An 18,838-nucleotide genomic window follows, 5' to 3' on the forward strand; every position below is an offset into this window, starting at 1 on the left:
CAAAAAGAAATAGAAACCTTATCGACGTTCCATCTATAGACCGTCTATAGATTTTGTATCAACAAAAGACTAATTCTAAAGAAAGGCAAGATCGTCTATAAAAGGTCGATAAACTTTCTATAGACAGTCCAAAGTCATTTTTGTAAGGGATATATTCTCCGGTGTCAAGCCGGCTCCGTGGAAGCAGAAAGTGCGTCTAATTGACTTCTCAATTATTTTGTGCCAACACTGTCTGGGGATACGGGAGTGGGCTGAAAAACGCTTGAAGACGGGCTCATAGAAAATTTTAATTGATGCAGTAGCTTGAGGTTTCAAGCAGCTGAGCACGTGAAATAGGCGGGATTGCATATACGAACAAAAACGGTAAATATTTTTATGTACATTTGTTCTTGCATATATCTTCTTACAGATTGTGAGTAACGATTTACTAGCTTTCCTGAGAAAAACTTATAGGAAAATTATAGTGTCCCGCCATTTCTTAGATGCATACGCCGTTGACACAAAGCCCTGCAAAAAGAAAAAAGACAAGTTTTGAGTTAACCTCGCAATGAAAAGTGAAATGAACATCCACACAAACAAGCAAATGAAATCAGCACACATAGGAGCCCCGATCAGGAAGGAAAACACTTACGCATGGGAGATAATTATCATTCAAATCGTTTGCTTTTCCGCTAGATGACTACCCCTAATTATTATAACGAATGCTACCAGTCAAAAACAAAACTTGGCGCTTGGTGTTGAAGGAGAAATGAATACGCCACTGTCAAGCCTACGTCGTAGTCCTTGCGTTCAGTTGTCATGCTGACCAACTTTCACCCATGACGCAGTAGCGCTGATAACGTTCGGCAGCCAAGTGCAGGTTGCCATGGTGGAATGCGCTCGTTCCTATTCATATTCATGGGCAAAATGTTGTTTTTCACCGCCATGGCGAAAATGACAAATTAGCCATGGCAAGGTACAAAGGGGCGGCTTCAGAAAATATCCGCTTCATGTTTTCAGTACCATAGATCTGCATTGCTACTAAAGATAGTACACCTACGATACTGGCAAGTGAACTGCATTGCGTGCTTTTGTCGCAGGTCGTCTTCTTAACTGGTCGACAGTTTGGAGACACCGATGACGTTACGAGGTGGGGGCGCATACATACCAGGATGGTGCTGAATTAAGAGGACGACGTTTTCAGAAAGCCATCTACAAGTTTCCCGTAGGCTTTGCTCATTTGCTGTATTGTTCAATGTTTATTTCTACACTTGCGCTTAATTACGTAAATGTTATCTCTACAACGGTTTCGCACAAAGGCAGGGTGTTCGGTAGTTGTTTTGAAGTTTTCTAATGTTTCGTTTACTGAAACAAGCGAATCACGGAGACCCACCTCGCTGGCTAATTGCCTATAGTGTAATTGGCTGCGGAACACAAGTTCGCAGATTCGAATCCTGGCTGCGGTGAAAGTAGTCCGATGACAGTGGCGGGGACAGTAGTCAGTAGGCCGGCAGTGAATGAGTGAGTGAGTAAGTGAATAAACTTTATTGTAGGTCCGGCGAGGACGCGAACTCGTCGCGCACCCGACGCAAAAGCGATGATGACATGTAGAAGAATGTAGAAGCATTTAGAAGAATTTAGAGTGAGTTGCGCGCGTTCTTGGGCTTCGGCAATCTCCTCGGCAGTGTTATGCACCCCCAGCCTAAGAAGTCCGGCAGAGCTCTGAGTACACGATAAAGACGCCAGATTCGCCAAATATTTCAACTTAACCAATATGATGTGTTATGTAGAGCCCTGAAAGTTTTGACACGTTAAACGGCACTTTAAGAGTCACTAAGAGGACGAACGATGGTCGTCGTGAAATGTCACTGCGATACGAAACATGAAACGCATAATAAATAAAAAGCAAATGTGCGAGAACAACACAACGCAATTAGGTACAAAGGTTCTATTAAATAGGTCATTGACACAGTACGTGATATATATATATATATATATATATATGTATTTAAAGAACCCACAGGCCCTATGACAGGGCAAGAAGTAAGGGGGGCATATTAAACAGTGAAGGTATAAAAAACACAAATTTCCAACAGGAACGGTGCTATAGAAAGATTGCCGTGTTACACAATATTGAAGGCACAGGGACTACAAAGCAATATCTGAAGGCACACGAATACTTGTTACAGAGCAAAATGAATACTGTTTATGAAAAAAATATACAACATTGGAAAAATACGCGATCAAATACACTCGATTGGGCACTCGTGAACGGTATTTAATGGGAAAAGCGTGAGTAACTGATAGCGGAACGTGTCGGGATTCGATATGGAGGCTATGTTATCAGGGAGGCCATACCAGAGACGAATGGCACTAGGAAGTGCAGATGAATTAAATGCACCTGTTTTACCGTATATGCGCATGAAACTGAACTGATTATGTAATCTGCGTGAAAAAGAGTGGGGTATTTGTAGTTGTAACCGGGTTCGTTTATTAGTGTATATATATGTGGAATAAGTACAGAAGAGCGATGTTGCGGCCGATATCTAACGGCGGCAACAAAAGGTCTAGTTTAATTTGTGTAACGCTTGAGTTTATAGCGTAGTTACGTGATATGAACCGGGCTGCTATATTTTGTACAATTTCCGTCATACTTGTTAGGTAATTTTGATGAGGGGACCAAATTGAGGGGACGAAATCTAACTGTGGCAAGGTGAATGTTTGGAAAGCGAGTTTTCGAATGTTTAGCGGGGCATTTCGCAAGTTCCGTTGTAGATAGCCAAGAGAACGTGATGCTTTGGCGCATGTAGAAGGGATGTGTGGAACCCATGATAGATTCTCTGTGAGAAGAACACACAGGTACTTGTAGGATGAAGTGTGGGAAAGCATTAAGCATGACACGTAAATTTAGCATTTACACATTTTCGGATGAAGCACATCAACTTGCTCTTTGTCAAGTTTAGTGTTTGTATATATATATATATATATATATATATATATATATATATATATATATACGTGCTCCGCAGTAAGAAGAGCCTTGGAAACGTAGGAAGTCGAGCAACTGTTATAAATTCCTATTAAATGCCGTCCTTTAGTATTTTTAACGAAGCCCTCTACAACAAGACAATCCAATAATTGACTGCGGCACCATCGCTACTAATTACGCAGCGCGGTACGCCATCACAAGAGCCCTCCTGGCACGTTGCGCTACTGACGTCGCTGACTTTCTACTCTACATGATTGTAGTGCACAGTGCTCCACGCCAAACAGTAACTGACCATGGGCGTAGTTTTCTTTCGGCAGTTGTCGAAGGCATCATCCGCTCCTGCTCGACAAAGCACAAATTCATCACTTCATGCCACCCACAGACCAACGTCCTCACGCAGCGCTTTCACCGGACCGTCACCGACATGCGTTCGTAGTACGTTGCGGACGATAACAATGACTGTGATCTTCATTTACCATATGTGACGTTTGGGCGCGATTCATTGCGTTACGACACCGCCGGCTATTCACCATTCTATCCCCTAAACAACCGTGAACCCGTGTTTCCCTTGGACACCTTGCCGACCTCGCCCGCACTATCTGCCCCTTAATGCGCCCGCGACGCGATCGCACACGCCGAGCACGCTAGGCAGCTCATGCTCACCCGTCTAGCAGCCTCGCTGTTGTATCAGCCAGCCCCTATGATTGCCACCATCGTGACGTGCACTTTTCTCCGGGCTCTCTGGTGATTATCTATAGCCACCCACCAGCTATGAGGGCGTTGCGAAGAAGCTGCTGTCGCGTTACAGTGGTTAATACCGTGTGTTGCGACAAGTTAGCGATGTCAAACATGATATCCTCCCCGCCAACGCCTCGGCGTCATCGTCAGCGGCAAGGGACATTGTTGACGTAGCGGGACTAAAACCCTATGACACACATTTCACCATGGTTGTGTGGGTTAAGGACTGGGACGGTGCTTTTACTGCCTCAACACTTAAAGACTCCTAGCACGTCATTTGAGCGGTGGGAGGTACAGCTGACCGGCGATACCCTGGCGGGACAAGAAGCTCTCGTCCAGCAAGTACGTCGAGCAGCCATGGCCAGTGGAGTCCTGGAATGAGGACACCACCCACTCGACCTCAAGAGCAACCACCTCGATGGTCCGAATAAATGTTTTCTCTCTCTCTGCTCGCAGTGGTGATGCAAAATAGCCACAAAAGTGTGGCTGCGCTGAAGAAGAGGGAGACGACGTGTTCTCGATTGCTAACTGGTCGCCATCTTGGTGATCGTTGGCCTACACATAGAATCGTTGTAAAAAGCCTTGTGCATCAGCTACATGTAACATTGTGGATTCCTGGGTCCTTGCTGATTTTTTAAACAGCAATGTCGTGCTCTTCGTCTTCTTCCCGAGTCGGAGCCCCCCGTTATATTGTAGTGGCCCTTAAAACGGTCTTACATATACTGACCGAAGACGTGGGCTCAATGTTCTATACTTTATTATTCGTATTTGAAGGTATTTCACGTTGTTCAATATCTTTTTAGTCGGATACATGCGTCGAGCGTGCAACGCCATTAATGTGTTTCAGCATCTGGGCACAGGCTAGGAAAAAAAGCTCTGTTTTCCTTTCAATAAAACATGGTTTCCATACAATAAGATAAATACATTGCGTTCATTTTGCTAAATTAGCAACAACGACCTAAACATATTTAGTACGCGACCAGTGTAACAGCATTCTATACGAATTTATATAAATTCAAATGTAAATAAATATTGGTAATGTTTTTCTTCGCAGGTAAAAAGTACGCACCCTGAAACAAACATATACTGTACTGCATGCTTTTTTGATACGAAAGCGCTGTCTGAGTTCTCGATTCCGTTGCTATTATAAAGGTACTTAAAGTAGTCAATATTACCTCTCAAAAGAGGACATCAAATTCAAATTCGTATATATTTATATCATTACATTCTGGTCAGTAATATCGAATGCGTTAATGAAAATGAAGAATTCAACAAGATTTCAATTTGATGGAAAGCATCCTATGCGACATCACTGAAGTTCTTTTTTTCTCACAACAATGTTCCTCTTTTCAAACAGAAATTTTGCTGATTTACGAAACCAAAAGAAAATGTTATGGTAAAACGGAAGCATTCGTCGGATAATCAAACTAATCACAACAGTCATGCAAAACGTTGAGAAATTTGGTATGTTTGTTTCCTTCTAGCATTATGAATCCATTTATGTACTGAAACTTCCGCGAAATAAAAAAATTCCTATATGCTAGCGCGCCTATAGTATATGTAACGTGCACTTTCCAGCCTAAGAAACTTATGCAATAGGCCTGCTGGCTTTTTTATCGAAATGTTCTAAAGAAACATAATAAATCCGCATTACCGAATTAATTCATTTAGGTGTTGTGAAAATTAAAATAAAAGGTGCAATAGTTTAATAGGTCCATTTGACGGTTTTTTTTCAGCACCATATGCACAATAACAAGAACGACGTACCGCTTATATTGCTCACGAATTACTTATTTGAGAATATTAGAAGCTCATTTTTAAATTTTGTTTGCATTGTTCAGTGTTTCTTAGGGAAACTGAATTTACGCTAATACCCATAAGAAGTTCTTCCAATTGTTTACAATCACAAGTTTTTGAACTATGTCTTGCTTATTTCACAATCTCGATGTCAAATTTGCCTTAGCGATGCCACTCTACTACCCATTTTATTCAAAGGCATCAAATGGGCCATTGAGCGAAAAAGCTGGCGCCTGTCATCTGTATAAGCAAAAAAAAAACCGCACATAAATTTCCATTGGCTGTGATGTTACGTCACAAACGTCCCTCGACCGAACAAAGCAGAGTGAAAGGGAAATCCTGTTGGTGCCAGATCTTGCGTGAGGGGAGGGGGTATCACCGAGAGACTACGTCACCCTCGCGCCCGTTCTCGGAAGCCTGGGCCGCTATCTTGTAGCGATGCCTTATGCGTTATTCTATGGTATTCTTGTCATCCACCACACACAGCCGTCCGATCCCGTTGATAATGTGCGCAGACAGTCGTTCTGACCACTGGCCAAGCGCGAAAAGCATGAAAATGCATAGAATCGGAAAAGGCATCGCTACAAAATACCGGCCCTGTACGATCCGCGCGTTCATTGTTCACGCAAGCTCTCGCCTGCGTTTTGGCTGCGCTTCGGCAAAACCAAATCAAAACGTGCAGTGCCAGAGCCTGCTGGATGGCAGGCTGGTGCACTCTGCTTTATGACACCTTCCTACTTGGGCCGAAATGTTTCATTGACAAGCCAGCATTTAACCGCGCGTTTTCATCAGTATTCACCACTGAACCTGATGCTCTGTTACCTATACCACCGTCAGCTGTGCAATCTGTTATGTCACCGATCGAATTCACTGAACATGGCATAACATCAATAATTGAAAAGCTAAAACTCTCATCGTCATCTGGGGCGGATGGCATCAACTCTAAACTGTTAAAAAATACTAAACTCATCTGCGCATCGTACTTTAGATTAATCTTCTCACAGTCTTTATCCTCCTGTAGCATCCCCGTCACATGGAAGGAAGGGCAGGTCGTTCCAATCTACAAATCAGGTAATAAAAACTCGCCTCTTAACTACAGACCGATTTCCCTAACCAGCGTACCCTGCAAGATAATGGAGCACGTCATTTTCACCCAAATTATGCACTTCCTTGACGCTAACAACTATTTTCACCCATCCCAACACGGTTTTCGTAAAGGTCTCTCGTGCGAAACGCAACTTGCTATGTTCGTCCATGACTTACACGTTAATCTTGATGCTAACACCCAAATAGATGCCATTTTTCTGGATTATGCTAAAGCATTTGACAAGTTACCTCACCAACGCCTAATACTCAAGCTCTCCCAGCTGAACCTGCACCCTGACGTCTTAAATTGGGTTATTGAATTTTTCACTAACCGATCACAGTCAGTGCATGTCAACAATCGCACCTCCGCACCCCTCCCTGTAACTTCTGGCGTCCCAGAAGGTAGTGTTCTAGGCCCCCTACTTTTTCTTATTTATATTAACGACCTTCCCCTTAATGTTACCTCTCAAATACGTATGTTCGCTGATGATTGTGTCATCTACCGCACAATTACTAATGACTCTGACCACAGTATCTTACAAAATGACCTTAACAAAGTGCATAGCTGGTGCAACCACTGGTTAATGACCCTTAACGCCAATAAATGTTAAGTAATGTGTCTCACTCGCCGCCATCAGCCCTTATACTCACCGTATAATATTACTAATACTACCTTAGAAAAAGTGGACACATTTAAATACCTCGGCGTCACCCTTTCATACGACTTAGACTGGTCTGCTCATGTTACGCGCATTACTGCATCTGCTAACCAAACACTTGGATTCCTAAAACGCCATCTGCGTCATGCACCGCAACACGTCAAACTACTAGCATTCAAGACGCTCGTACGTCCGAAAATTGAATACGCATCCCCCATCTGGTCACCACATCAAACTTACCTTATCAATGCACTTGAAAGAATTCAGAATCGTGCGGCCAGATTCATTCATTCTTCGTATTCTTATAACACTAGCGTATCACTACTTAAAGCACAGTCCGCCTTAACCACGCTATCATCCCGGCGTCGCATTGATTCGTTAATCCTCTTTCACAAGTTCTATTACAGTTCGCTCCACCATGCACCATATGTGCTGGCCCCACCCCCTCGCCATTCCCTGCGTACAGGGCATTCCTTGCAAGTAACCCGTCCACGCAGCCGAACTACAACTTTCTCTGCGTCCTTCTTTTGCCGATCATCAAGCGACTGGAACGGCCTGCCCGGTCACATAACTGAAATCACCTGTTCAACGACGTTTGCTGATAAGCTTATTACTAATATTCTTCACTGAACTCATGTGGCCACCAATTAAAATGCACATTTGTAAACCCCACCCCTTATGTAATACCCCCATTTCAGGGGTCTTTAAGGAAAATAAAAGTGAAGTGAAGTGAAGCGTGACGAAAGCTGTGATGTCAAAATGAGCGCCGCTAGCTTTGGAGCGACGCCATTAAATTAGGTGTCCCAAACATCATGCACCAAGATTTCAAAATGTGGAAATGCCGCGTAGCTGGGCACAACCAAGCTAATGATGGTTGTTGTCGCTTGGCGACACACACAATATTTTTCTGCATTTCGCCGAAACAATTGACTTAGTTCTCAAATATCATAATTACTTCAACAGTGTCAGTACGACTATTGCTGCTGCGGCAGCAGCAGCAACGCGAAAGTCGAGCGAAGAGGAAAGCAAATTCGCTTCAAAATACTTTCACTTGTGTGATATGTGCAGCATTGTGCAAGCTAAAGGCATAATCATTCCTCGCATATATAACTGAATACTTATTTCCTAGCTCGGAACAATAACAAGCTTTGAATAATATGGGTTGCTCCATATGTACTAGAAGCAGGTACCTCAATATTCTGTTCTTTGATTTCAGCAAAAATGACATATTTTGCTTTATATATGCGTCGTAAACATGATGTCGATTCTCCGATGTCAGCAATACAAGCACGGGCGGCGCCATTCAACCTATTGCAAAGGACAAAACAGCATGTTTCCCGGATTACAAAATAGTTATTTCCTACCTTGGCCGTAGGCACAATTGCAGTGACCGTTATAGATTCCCTTTACTGGACGTTCTGTGCAGTTTTTGCCGTACCGTGCATGTGGATGACACGTTGCTAGTGCACCCTTTCTTCGACAGCATGTTCCATACTTACATATCTTTGCGGCACTGCAGCGCTGTTCATATAGGCGGATCTGCAATCATTTCAAATGGTGCTCTTACGATCGGTTCTTTGAGGTGCTTTCTTCCTACATAATTTTGAATTTTTCGCTGTGTACGGTATGCAAACACAGTTCCTAATATATGTGATATTTTTCTTGCTCTCGAAATTTTCAACCTATTCTAGCAGTTAACGTACATCGCTGCCTCCCCCCCCCCAGAAGAAAGAAAAGAACAAATGAGCGAACAGTTGTAGCTATGTAGTGTGTCCTTTGTTATTTCTTTTGCTGTTTATTTGCTATGCGAAACACAGTAAGTATTGAAACATATACTAGACATAGTCCTCCAAGAGGATATTTTCTGCTCTGCCTTCCTTGGGAACTCTGCTTTAATGCTTTTCTATCCTCGACAGAACCTTCCTGAATTAAGTAGCAAGAAAATTTACCGCTGCCACGCAATTATTACTCTTCCGTCTTCATGCATCATATTCAGTATAACATCTTCGTCATTTCGTCGTCGTCACGCTGTCGTCGTGGTGTAGTGATCATTCCGTAGTCGTGCCAACAGGAATATATTGTCGCTTAGACAAGTTCATAACGACGGTTCAGGGATCCTTCTGAGCATAACCTCGCCATCATTTCGTCATTGCGGAGCTTTTGTTCTAAAGCCGCCCTATTGATATAATTGCCGAGAGTTAATTGCCTTTACGTCATCGTCATAAAGCTATAATCGGCCGTGTTGGTCGCTGCAGCATCACTTTTCAAGCGTCGTCACCCGATGGTTGTGTTGCGGTTGCTGTCGAGACATCATTGTCTTCCCATTGTAATGGTATCGTTATTGTTCGTTCATTGCCATAGAGGCGTGGAAAGAATGTCAAAGTAACGCCGCCGTGGTCATTTCAGCCTCTCCATTCCGCCGTTGCCTTACGTGGGATGCAAATGTTCGGGCACTGGAAATTTATTTTTCTCGATCCTTTCTCGATCAAAATAAGTCGAACTTGTCGTAGGGCTACGTTGTCCTGCACGGGTGGAAAAAAAGACAAGCGTTCCTCCATCAAAATTGAAATATTCGCCAAAAGTGATTCCCACAGAGTTTGCATTCCCGAATATTTCCGCATCCATTATGCTGCACGTAGAGACATACGAAGATCTCGGGCATTTGAGAAGAGAAGACGAAGCCATAGCCTAATCGTTTTCAGTTTGTCTATAATTAGAGTGTCCTGTCCTGTTTGATCAGTTCCAGCTGGTTGTGAATCGTAACTATGGTGGAGGTGCTGAGTGAATAGTCTGGATGTCTATTGACAGCCCCACATCAAGCCCAGGACGTTTTCCCCGTGTCAACACACCCGTTCACCGCGCCAGCCGTCGCCTACTAGGCCTAAGCCCTGCATTTCGTCTCCTGCCAGGAAGTGTGCCTGTTAGCACGAGTGCCCAAGACATTGAAGACTCAGGCCTTGCACATGTGACTCTTGTGACTCCTCGATCTCCCGTGAGGTTCACGGCAATGCCTGCGAGGATGCAGAAGACTGGCTTGAGGAGTACGAGCGCGAAGCCAAGTATAATGAGTAGCATGCTGCAGAGGAGCGATCCCAAGTGTATTTGTCTCTTGAAGGCACAGCCGGCACGTGCTTCGTAAATCTCGAGGGAATCTGACCAAGCTGGGATCAGTTCCGCCGCGAGTTGCTCCATATGTTCGGGAGCACCGAAAGGCGAGACCACGAGCAGCGTCTTTGATATCATGGATTCAAAATCTGAATGAAAATGTGGCCATGTTCGCTGAGAACATAACTCGTCTTAGCCGTCGAAAAAAAAAACCTCAGCCACCTCATGCGCAGCTTAAGTGAGCAGCTGTTTGTCAGCCTTGTGCGGAACCCGCCGACAAGTGTCAATGAACTTATTAAAGAATCGAGAGCCAAAGAGCGCGCGTTACACCTCTGCAGCCGCCAGAATGGTCACCTGACCAGCGTTGGACCGGCACGCGCCGGAGCAGTGACAGCCACAGAGGAGGGTTCTTTGCGCTGGCTGATACGCGAAATTATTCTGGAAAAGGTTAAGAAACTCACTGGCATGCCAAGGGAACGTAAAGCGGTGTCGGTGGCTGAAGTTGTGTGCCAAGAAATGAGTCAAGCGTTCTCGGCTCCCGAGCCACGTCCCCAGACGTGGCAGCCCAGCTACGCAGACGTTGTCCGTCAACCGCCACCCCCGATGCCGACGCCGCAGTATCAGCAGCAGTCAGAACAGGTATCACCTTGGTGCAATAGGGAACAATTGACACGATAACCGCTTCAGAGAAGCCACATTTAGCGCACAGCTGACTACAGGCCCTTGTGCTTCTACTGTGGGGAAGCGGGCCAGATCTGCCGCCATTGCCCTAATCGCGTCGAAGGGGACCAAGAGTTTCCTTCCACTGCTTCTCGTCGTGATTATGATGGCCGAACATTGACGCAAATCGTACGTTCTGGCGAGCCGATTCTCCTCGTTAAAGTCGCGATCCCCTTCTCCGGGACATTGTTTTCCGCCTTCAAGGCGCAGTTCCGCCGTCGCGGCCTGAGGGCGATCTCCCAGTCGACGCCGGGGAAACTGTGGAGCAGGGGCTCAGGGAGGATGGTTGCCTCACGTCGAAGTACCAAAAATACCCCACTGCCATCGATGAAAAGCCGATACAGCCGGATGATATGACGTCTGATGAGATTGTTAGCGCCAATGTTAGTGTCTCAATTGACTGCGCCGACGTCACGGTGCCAGTAGACACTGGCGCAGACTTTTCAATTGTGAGTGCAAACTGGCGGACAGACCACGCAAGGTGCGGATGGAGGGGTCAGGGCAGCACATTAGAGGGGCTGGAGGCCAGCTACTGACACCAACTGGCAAGTTTACTGCAAGGGTCAACATAGGGGATTCGTCATTCGTAGAAAATTTTGTTATTCTTCGTGACTTTAGCAAAGGTGTAATCTTAGGCATGGGCTTCTTATGCGGGTACGGCGCGGTCAACATACCAGAAGGTATACTTACTTTTTCTGGGGACGAAAGCGCAGAACTACAACACGAGTCCTTGCACATCATAGACGACGTCACCGTACCACCGTTACCTTGCAGTCTTGTTTCCGTCAATTGCGACACACTGCGATTGGGAAGGTCTTGCGGCGCAGCTAATTACGCGTTTGCTCACTCAAGGTGTTGCCATAACAAGAAGCCTGGCCAAACTGAACTTCTGCTGACAAACTTCAGCAAGTAACGATGACACATTGCAAAAGGCGCAGAAGTTGCTTACCTTGACGAGATTGCCGTATTCGAGGAGTACTTTGCATTACAACAGGGAGAGCAATACGCTTCGGTCCCGTTACCTGCTCTCAACGTGAGTGCAAGCTTATGACCAGAGGAAAGGCGGCGCCTTGTGGACAAGCTGCACCAGTTTAGCGATTGCTTCTTGTTGGCATCCAGAGTCGGTAAGACGCCACTGACGAAGCACCGCAATATCACGGAGGAGACAGTGAGACCAATCCGACAAAACCTGTACCGTGTAGCCCCCAAAAAAAACGTGAAGCGATCCAAGAGCAAATGCAGAAAATGCGCGATGACGACGTTACCCAACCATCAAAAAGCCAGTGGACATCGCCAGTAGGGATGGTAAACAAAGAAAGACGGAAGTTTACGTTTTTTTTGTCGATTACCGTAAGTTGAACAAGGTGACAAAGAAAGACGTATACCTACTACCACGTACTGACGATTCTCTCGACAGGCTGAAGCATGCCCGCTACTTCTGGTCGATGGACCTAAAATGTGGCTATTGGCAAATAGAAGTTGACGAGAGAGACTGAGAAAAGAATGCTTTCATGATGTCTAAAGGGCTTTACGCATTCAAGGTCCTCCCTTTCGGTTTGCCACCGAAAGACCGCAGCCAATCACCCGCAAATGAACGGCCTAACAAAACGCTTGAACAAGACCATGGCGGACGTGCTGTGTAGAAACCAAGGCGTGGGAAATTAAGCTTGGGATGACGTTTTACCGCACATCGCATTCGCTTATAATACACGCGAAAGACATCAGCATTTAGCCTTCTTCATGGAAGTGAAGTGACGGCGATGCTGGATGCGATTTTACCACGTAACTGTGGTAACACAGGCATGGACGCTGAAGCTTTCGCTCAACGGGCTGAAGAAGCTAGACCACTCGCCCGCGTCAGAATCACCTGACAAAGGACTACGACGATCGACGTTACAATCTACGGCACCGATACACCACATATTAGCCAGGCGACAAAGTGTGAGTTTAGAGTCCAATCCATCAGCGAGGGCTTTCAGAAAAGATACTCAGGAGGTACTTTGGTCCGTACAACGTTGTACGACGCCTCAGTGACCTGAACTATGAGGTTATCCCTGACAGTCCTACTTCGTTCAGGGTGAGGCACTGCCCACCAGAAGTCGTACACATTGTGCGCATGCAGCCATATTGTTCAGAATGAAGTGTTCACACCTCGTCTGGCACATCTTCCTGCCGATAGGTGAGCATAGGGTCGATGCTAACTCTGGAGGGTGGCAAATGCCACATTCAATATGCGACACATGGAGAAAGACGAAGATATCGGGCATTGGAGATGAGAAGACGATGTGCCTGCCTAATCGTGTACAGTCTGCCTACAATTAAAGTGCCCGGACTTGTTTTGTCAGTTCCTGCTGCTTGTGAATCGTGACAATATGTTATTCCGCTAATGGCCGGTACTATTGCTTATTTCATATTGAGGGAAATACCATTCATGCTGACCTCTACACTAAATGAACGTTCTAGCAGACTGACAATTTTTATACAAAAAACGTATTTGAACAGGAAATTTCGCCGTGTCTGTGGCTGTTAATCATAGTGCCAATGAAGTCGTCGTTCCGTCGGTGGGTATCACAACTGGTGATTGTCAGAAGGCCGGTCAATAAACCAGCACAGTTACGTTTATTTTTGCGAGAACATGCCGAATTTGCTGCATTGTAATTGCACTGCAACAGTTTAGAAAGATACGAGTGCAACGGCATAAAGAAGCCTTGCAATACTGCACCTAACGCAAGATGTCCGAATTTTGCCACATTTAGGAACTGTTTTATTGCACGTTTAAAGTACGGGGGCACACTTTAAAAAAGGCAAGTAAACGCTGCTACCTGTATTTATATTAGTTGAAGTGAAGTTTGCTTAACAATGAAAATGTACACGTTTTGGGCACCTATTACAATAATGTACCTATTATTGTCAAACATTGTAAACGAAAAGCACCTCAGGGCGTTTAACATAAGCCAGATACATTTCCAGCTTAGTGTAAGCCCACTTTTCTTATAAAAACATATCGGCGGTGTGGTGAGACTTTTCCTGTAGTCTTTTGACATAACACGCTGACATCTTTTTTTAAGTAGAGCTTAAAATTTATCCTATGCACGGAGACAGTAATATTAAGACGTGGTTCTCGCACACTATATATACAACAAAGTACATATCGGACTTTCTAATAGCTGTCATAAGTATGGCAAATATTTAATATTAATATTTTGTAAATGATTTTACTGCCTCAATCTATCAGGATCACAATATTTAAAGAAGAGCGCAAATATATCCTAGAAAGAATGTACGATTGAAACAGTGGAAGGAGCCGTCCATGAGCAAAATTTGAAGCAATTATTATTTAATAATGACCACGCTCTATGTTAACATAACAATTAACATATTAGCTATTGCTCACTATCTATTTACTAGATATAAATCAGGTTGCCTGCGAAACGACGCTCTTAGTGTTCGTTACTCAGAAAAAGGGTGACCTTGCATACTTGCCTTCTTTTTGGGAAAACGACCTGCGGTTTGACACAGAACATTTGCGATTAGAAGTACAACCAGTAGCAATAGAAAATGAAGCCGGTAAAAGTATCGGTACTTTTGATTCATTGCTGCTTTAGAGGCTGGCGACAAGAACACTTGCCAAGCCATTCGCTCTCAGTAATTCCTACTGCTTCTTCGGCACGGACAGAATACTTGCAAAAGCACTATTTCATGCAAACGACGGTACTGGCACGCCTCTTACAATGCACATTGAAAGTAAAGCCTATGTGTAAAGCTCCAGGACATACATGTGTCTTATTCTCCGTTTGTTCTTAAAAGACAATAGTTTATGTGGAGACTGAACATAGCAGCTCCTTTTTTTATATCGAGTAGGATTGCTCGGAACTGTTGTTCCAGAGGTTAGAACACCTGCACTGACATGCGCGCGAACAGACACCCAGATGTTGCAGGTAATACTGTTCGCGCCATAACCAACATAATGGGCTACGAAAGACGAGGATGAAACAAACGGCCTTAGCCGTTTCGTTCGGGCAACTTTTGTGCTTTTTATTAAATAACAATTTAGCAACTCCCAAGACATATTTTCACTAGTTCACTCGGCGTGCTCTCAGGGTATCGCCGGCACATGTGCCGCTCGCATTCTTAGTTTTCGGAGAGGTCCTCAGAGACGAGAGTGAGCTCTGCATCTGAAAGAGGGCAGGAATTCTGCCTTCCGCTACTGGCATTAGCGTTTTGCACACACAGTGTGGCTTGCGTGCGTGTGTGTGCGTGTGCGTGTGTGTGCGTGTGTGTGCGTGCGTGCGTGTGTGAGTGTGTGTGTGTGTGTGTGTGTGTGTGTGTGTGTGTGTGTGTGTGTGTGTGTGTGTGTGTGTGTGTGTGTGTGTGTGTGTGTGCGTGCGTGCGTGCGTGCGTGGGTGTGTACGTGAATGTGTGCATGTGTATGTTTGTGAAGAAAAGCGTAGAGCGGGAAGAAACAAAAGAAATATTCACCTTATCAACTTTTCTCTACAATCAATCTATAAACTAATGGCAGACAGAAATAATCAACGCCTTATCGACTCTAGTGTGTCGACAGTCTAAAGGCCAAGAATAAACAACAGTAAATAGAGGCTGTATCGACTTTCGTCTATAGGTGGTCTATAGAGAGGAAGTAGACAAAAAAGAAAAGCACCTTATCGACCTTTTTCTATAGACCGTCTATAGACTGCGAGTAGACAAAAAATAATAGAAACCTTAGCGACTTTCATCTATATAAAGTCTATAGACTAAATATAGACAAAAATAGATAGAATATCGACTTTCGTCTATCGGTAGTCTATAAAAGGTAAGTCGACACAAAAGAAACAAACACCATATCGACCTTTTTCTATAGGCCGTCTATAGATTGCGAGTAGACAAAAAGAAATAGAAACCTTATCGACTTTCCATCTATGGAACGCATATAGGCTTTGTATCAACGAAGGACCAAATCTAAGGAAAGGCAATATCGTGTATAAAGATATTATAGACTTTCTATAGACAGTTTAAACTCATTTTTGTAAGGGTACTCTGCTGTCAAGCCGGCTCCGCGTGGAAGGAGACAGTGCGTCTAATTGACTTCTTTATTATTTTGTGCTCAAGCTGCCTTTGGATACTGGAGTGTATTGAAAAATCCTTGAACACGGGGTCACAGGAATTTTTAATTGATGCAGTAGCTTTAGGTTTCAAGCACCTGAGCATGTGAAACGTTAATTTTGGGAACTACAACACAGCATTCTTGTTTCGTTAGTGCGGTAGCATTCAGCGCGAATACGACGCCAACACCACGTAGAAGAGGCGGGATTGCATATACGAACGAAAAGGGTGAAAGTTTTTCTGTATATTCGTTCCTGCCTATATCTTCTTACAAATTCTGAGTAAGGACTTAATAGCTTTCCAGAGAAAAACTTAGATGCAGATGCCATTGACACAAAACCCAGCAAAAAAAAAGAAAAGATTTGTATTCGCTCCGCAATGAAAAGTGAAAAGAACACCAACAAACACAAGCAAAAAAACATCAGCACACATAGAAGCTCCGACCAGGAAGGAAAATACTTACGCATGTGATATAATTATCATTCAAATGGTTTACGTTTCCGCGAGATGACTACTCCTAATTAATATTACGCATGTTACCGGTGAAAAACAAAACTAGGCACTTGGTATTGAAGGAGAAATGAATACACCAGTGTCAAGCCTACGTCGCACTCCGTGCGTCCAGCTGTCATCCTGGCAAACTTTCACCAATGTCGCAGTAGTGCTGATAAAGTTCGACGGCCAAGTGCAGGTCGCCCTGGTAGCACGCGTTCGTTTCTAATTTTGTCATGGGCAAAATGTTGTGTTACCCCACCATAGTGAAAATGATATAGTAGCAATGGCGAGGTGCCAAGGGGCTACTTCAGAAAATATCCCCTTCATGTTTTCCTTACGATAGATTTGCATTGCAACTGAAGATAGTACACCTATGATAGTGGCAAGTGAACTGCGTTGTGTGCTTTTGTCGGAGGTCGTCTTCTTAACTCGTCGACAGTTTGGAGACGCCGATGACGTTACGAGGGGGGGGCGCATACACACCAGGATGGTGCTGAATTAAGAGGACGACGTTTTCAGAAAGCCATCTACAAGTTTCCCGTAGGCTTTGCTCATTTGCTGTATTGTTCAATGTTTATTTCTACACTTGCGTTTAATTACGTAGATGTGATCTCTTTAACGGTTTCGCACAAAGGCAGGGTGTTTTCTAGTTTTTTGGAAGTTTTCTAATGTTTCGGTTACTGAAACAAGCGAATCACGGAGACCCACCTCGCTGGCTAAGTGCCTATAGTGTAATTGGCTGCGGAACACAAGTTCGCAGATTCGAATCCTGGCTGCGGTGACAGTAGTCCGATGACAGTGGCGGTGACAGTAGTCCTACAGAGCTCTGAGTACAAGATAGAGACCCCAGGTTCGCCAAATATTTCAAGTTAACCAACATGAAGTCTTATGCAAAGCCCCTTAGAGTTTACACATGTTAAACGGCACTTTTAGGACTCACTAATAGGACGAGCGATGTTCGTCTTGAAATGTCACTGCGATACGACACAATAAACACATAATTAATAAAAAGCAAATGTGCGAGAAAACCGCAACCCAATTATGTATAATTCTTTCAATAAGTAGCTTATTAGTTGGTTAGGTAGGGTTTAATGACGCAAAAGCGGCTAAGGCTATGCTGCGCCAAGCACGAGGTATTTTAAAATCCAGTTTACCAATGAAAAAGCTGTGTTAATCTATATTTTATCTAAAAATCCAGTGTCGTCTAGAAATTTACGGATGTCACATAATGGAACAAGTGGATCATCACCTAAAATTAGAGCTGGGTGTAAATGTATGTGTAGTTGATATAATTTGTGCAAAAATGTTCGTCTGTGTGTTTCAATCTGCTTACATGTGAGTAATATGTGCATAACCGTTAGTGGCTGTCGACATTTCTCTCTTGTTGGTGTGTCTTCTTTCGTAAGTAAGTAATTGTGTGTGAGGTGTGTGTGCACAATGCGTAGTCGGCACAAAACTACCTCGAAGAACCGTTCCTGATGATAACATGTCTTCCACTCACCAACTATGAGTTTAGTGAGATGTAGCTTGTTCTAGGCACAACGGTCCCATTCGTGTTGCCCATTTACCATTAGGCTTTTCTAATCGCACGGATGCTATCTTTATATGGGAGTGTTGTGTTTTTAATGTCATTGTACGCTGCCATCGATACATATCTATCAGCTGCTTCGTTACCCGGTATCTCAACATGGCTTGGGACCTAGCAGAAACAAATTGACCTCCCGTATTTATTAAGTGCCACCATGTTTAATATGTCTCCTATCAGGGGTTAACGCTCAGATTTCAGATGGAGAGACTTCATTGTGCCTAAAGAATCTGTTTATATGACTGAAGTTTTCTGTTTATCAGCGATAACCTTTTTAAGAACAACCCATATAGCGAAAACTTCGGCCGTGAAAAGAGAGGCGCGTTGTGGCAATCTAATACTTTCTTCCCAATTTTCCGTTACGACCACCATACCCACGTGTTCTTTAGTTTTAGAGCCATCAGTGTAGAATTCCATGTGATTTTGACATTTGTCCTGAAGAGCACGAAATTCTTGTATAATTCTTGTTTATAGCTGTGGCTTTCTGGCAACCTGAAGCACTTTGCGAGGCATGTCATAATCCCGAACATATTCCACATATCGCAGGACAAGCCGTTTAATCATGTTCGGTTTATTTGTATA

General features: G+C 44.1%; 1 long non-coding RNA gene across 1 annotated transcript; it reads right to left on the reverse strand.

Moving 5' to 3' along the window:
- Positions 1-275: 275 nt before the first annotated feature.
- Positions 276-15,320, reverse strand: LOC142586926 (uncharacterized). Its single transcript, XR_012829297.1, has 3 exons — positions 14,557-15,320; positions 8,613-8,787; positions 276-507 (listed from the first exon to the last, which is right to left on the reverse strand). It is a non-coding gene; the product is annotated as an uncharacterized LOC142586926 (long non-coding RNA).
- Positions 15,321-18,838: the final 3,518 nt, after the last annotated feature.

This window comes from Dermacentor variabilis, chromosome 7 (assembly GCF_050947875.1).
Source record: "Dermacentor variabilis isolate Ectoservices chromosome 7, ASM5094787v1, whole genome shotgun sequence".
Taxonomy (NCBI): Eukaryota; Metazoa; Arthropoda; class Arachnida; order Ixodida; family Ixodidae; genus Dermacentor; species Dermacentor variabilis.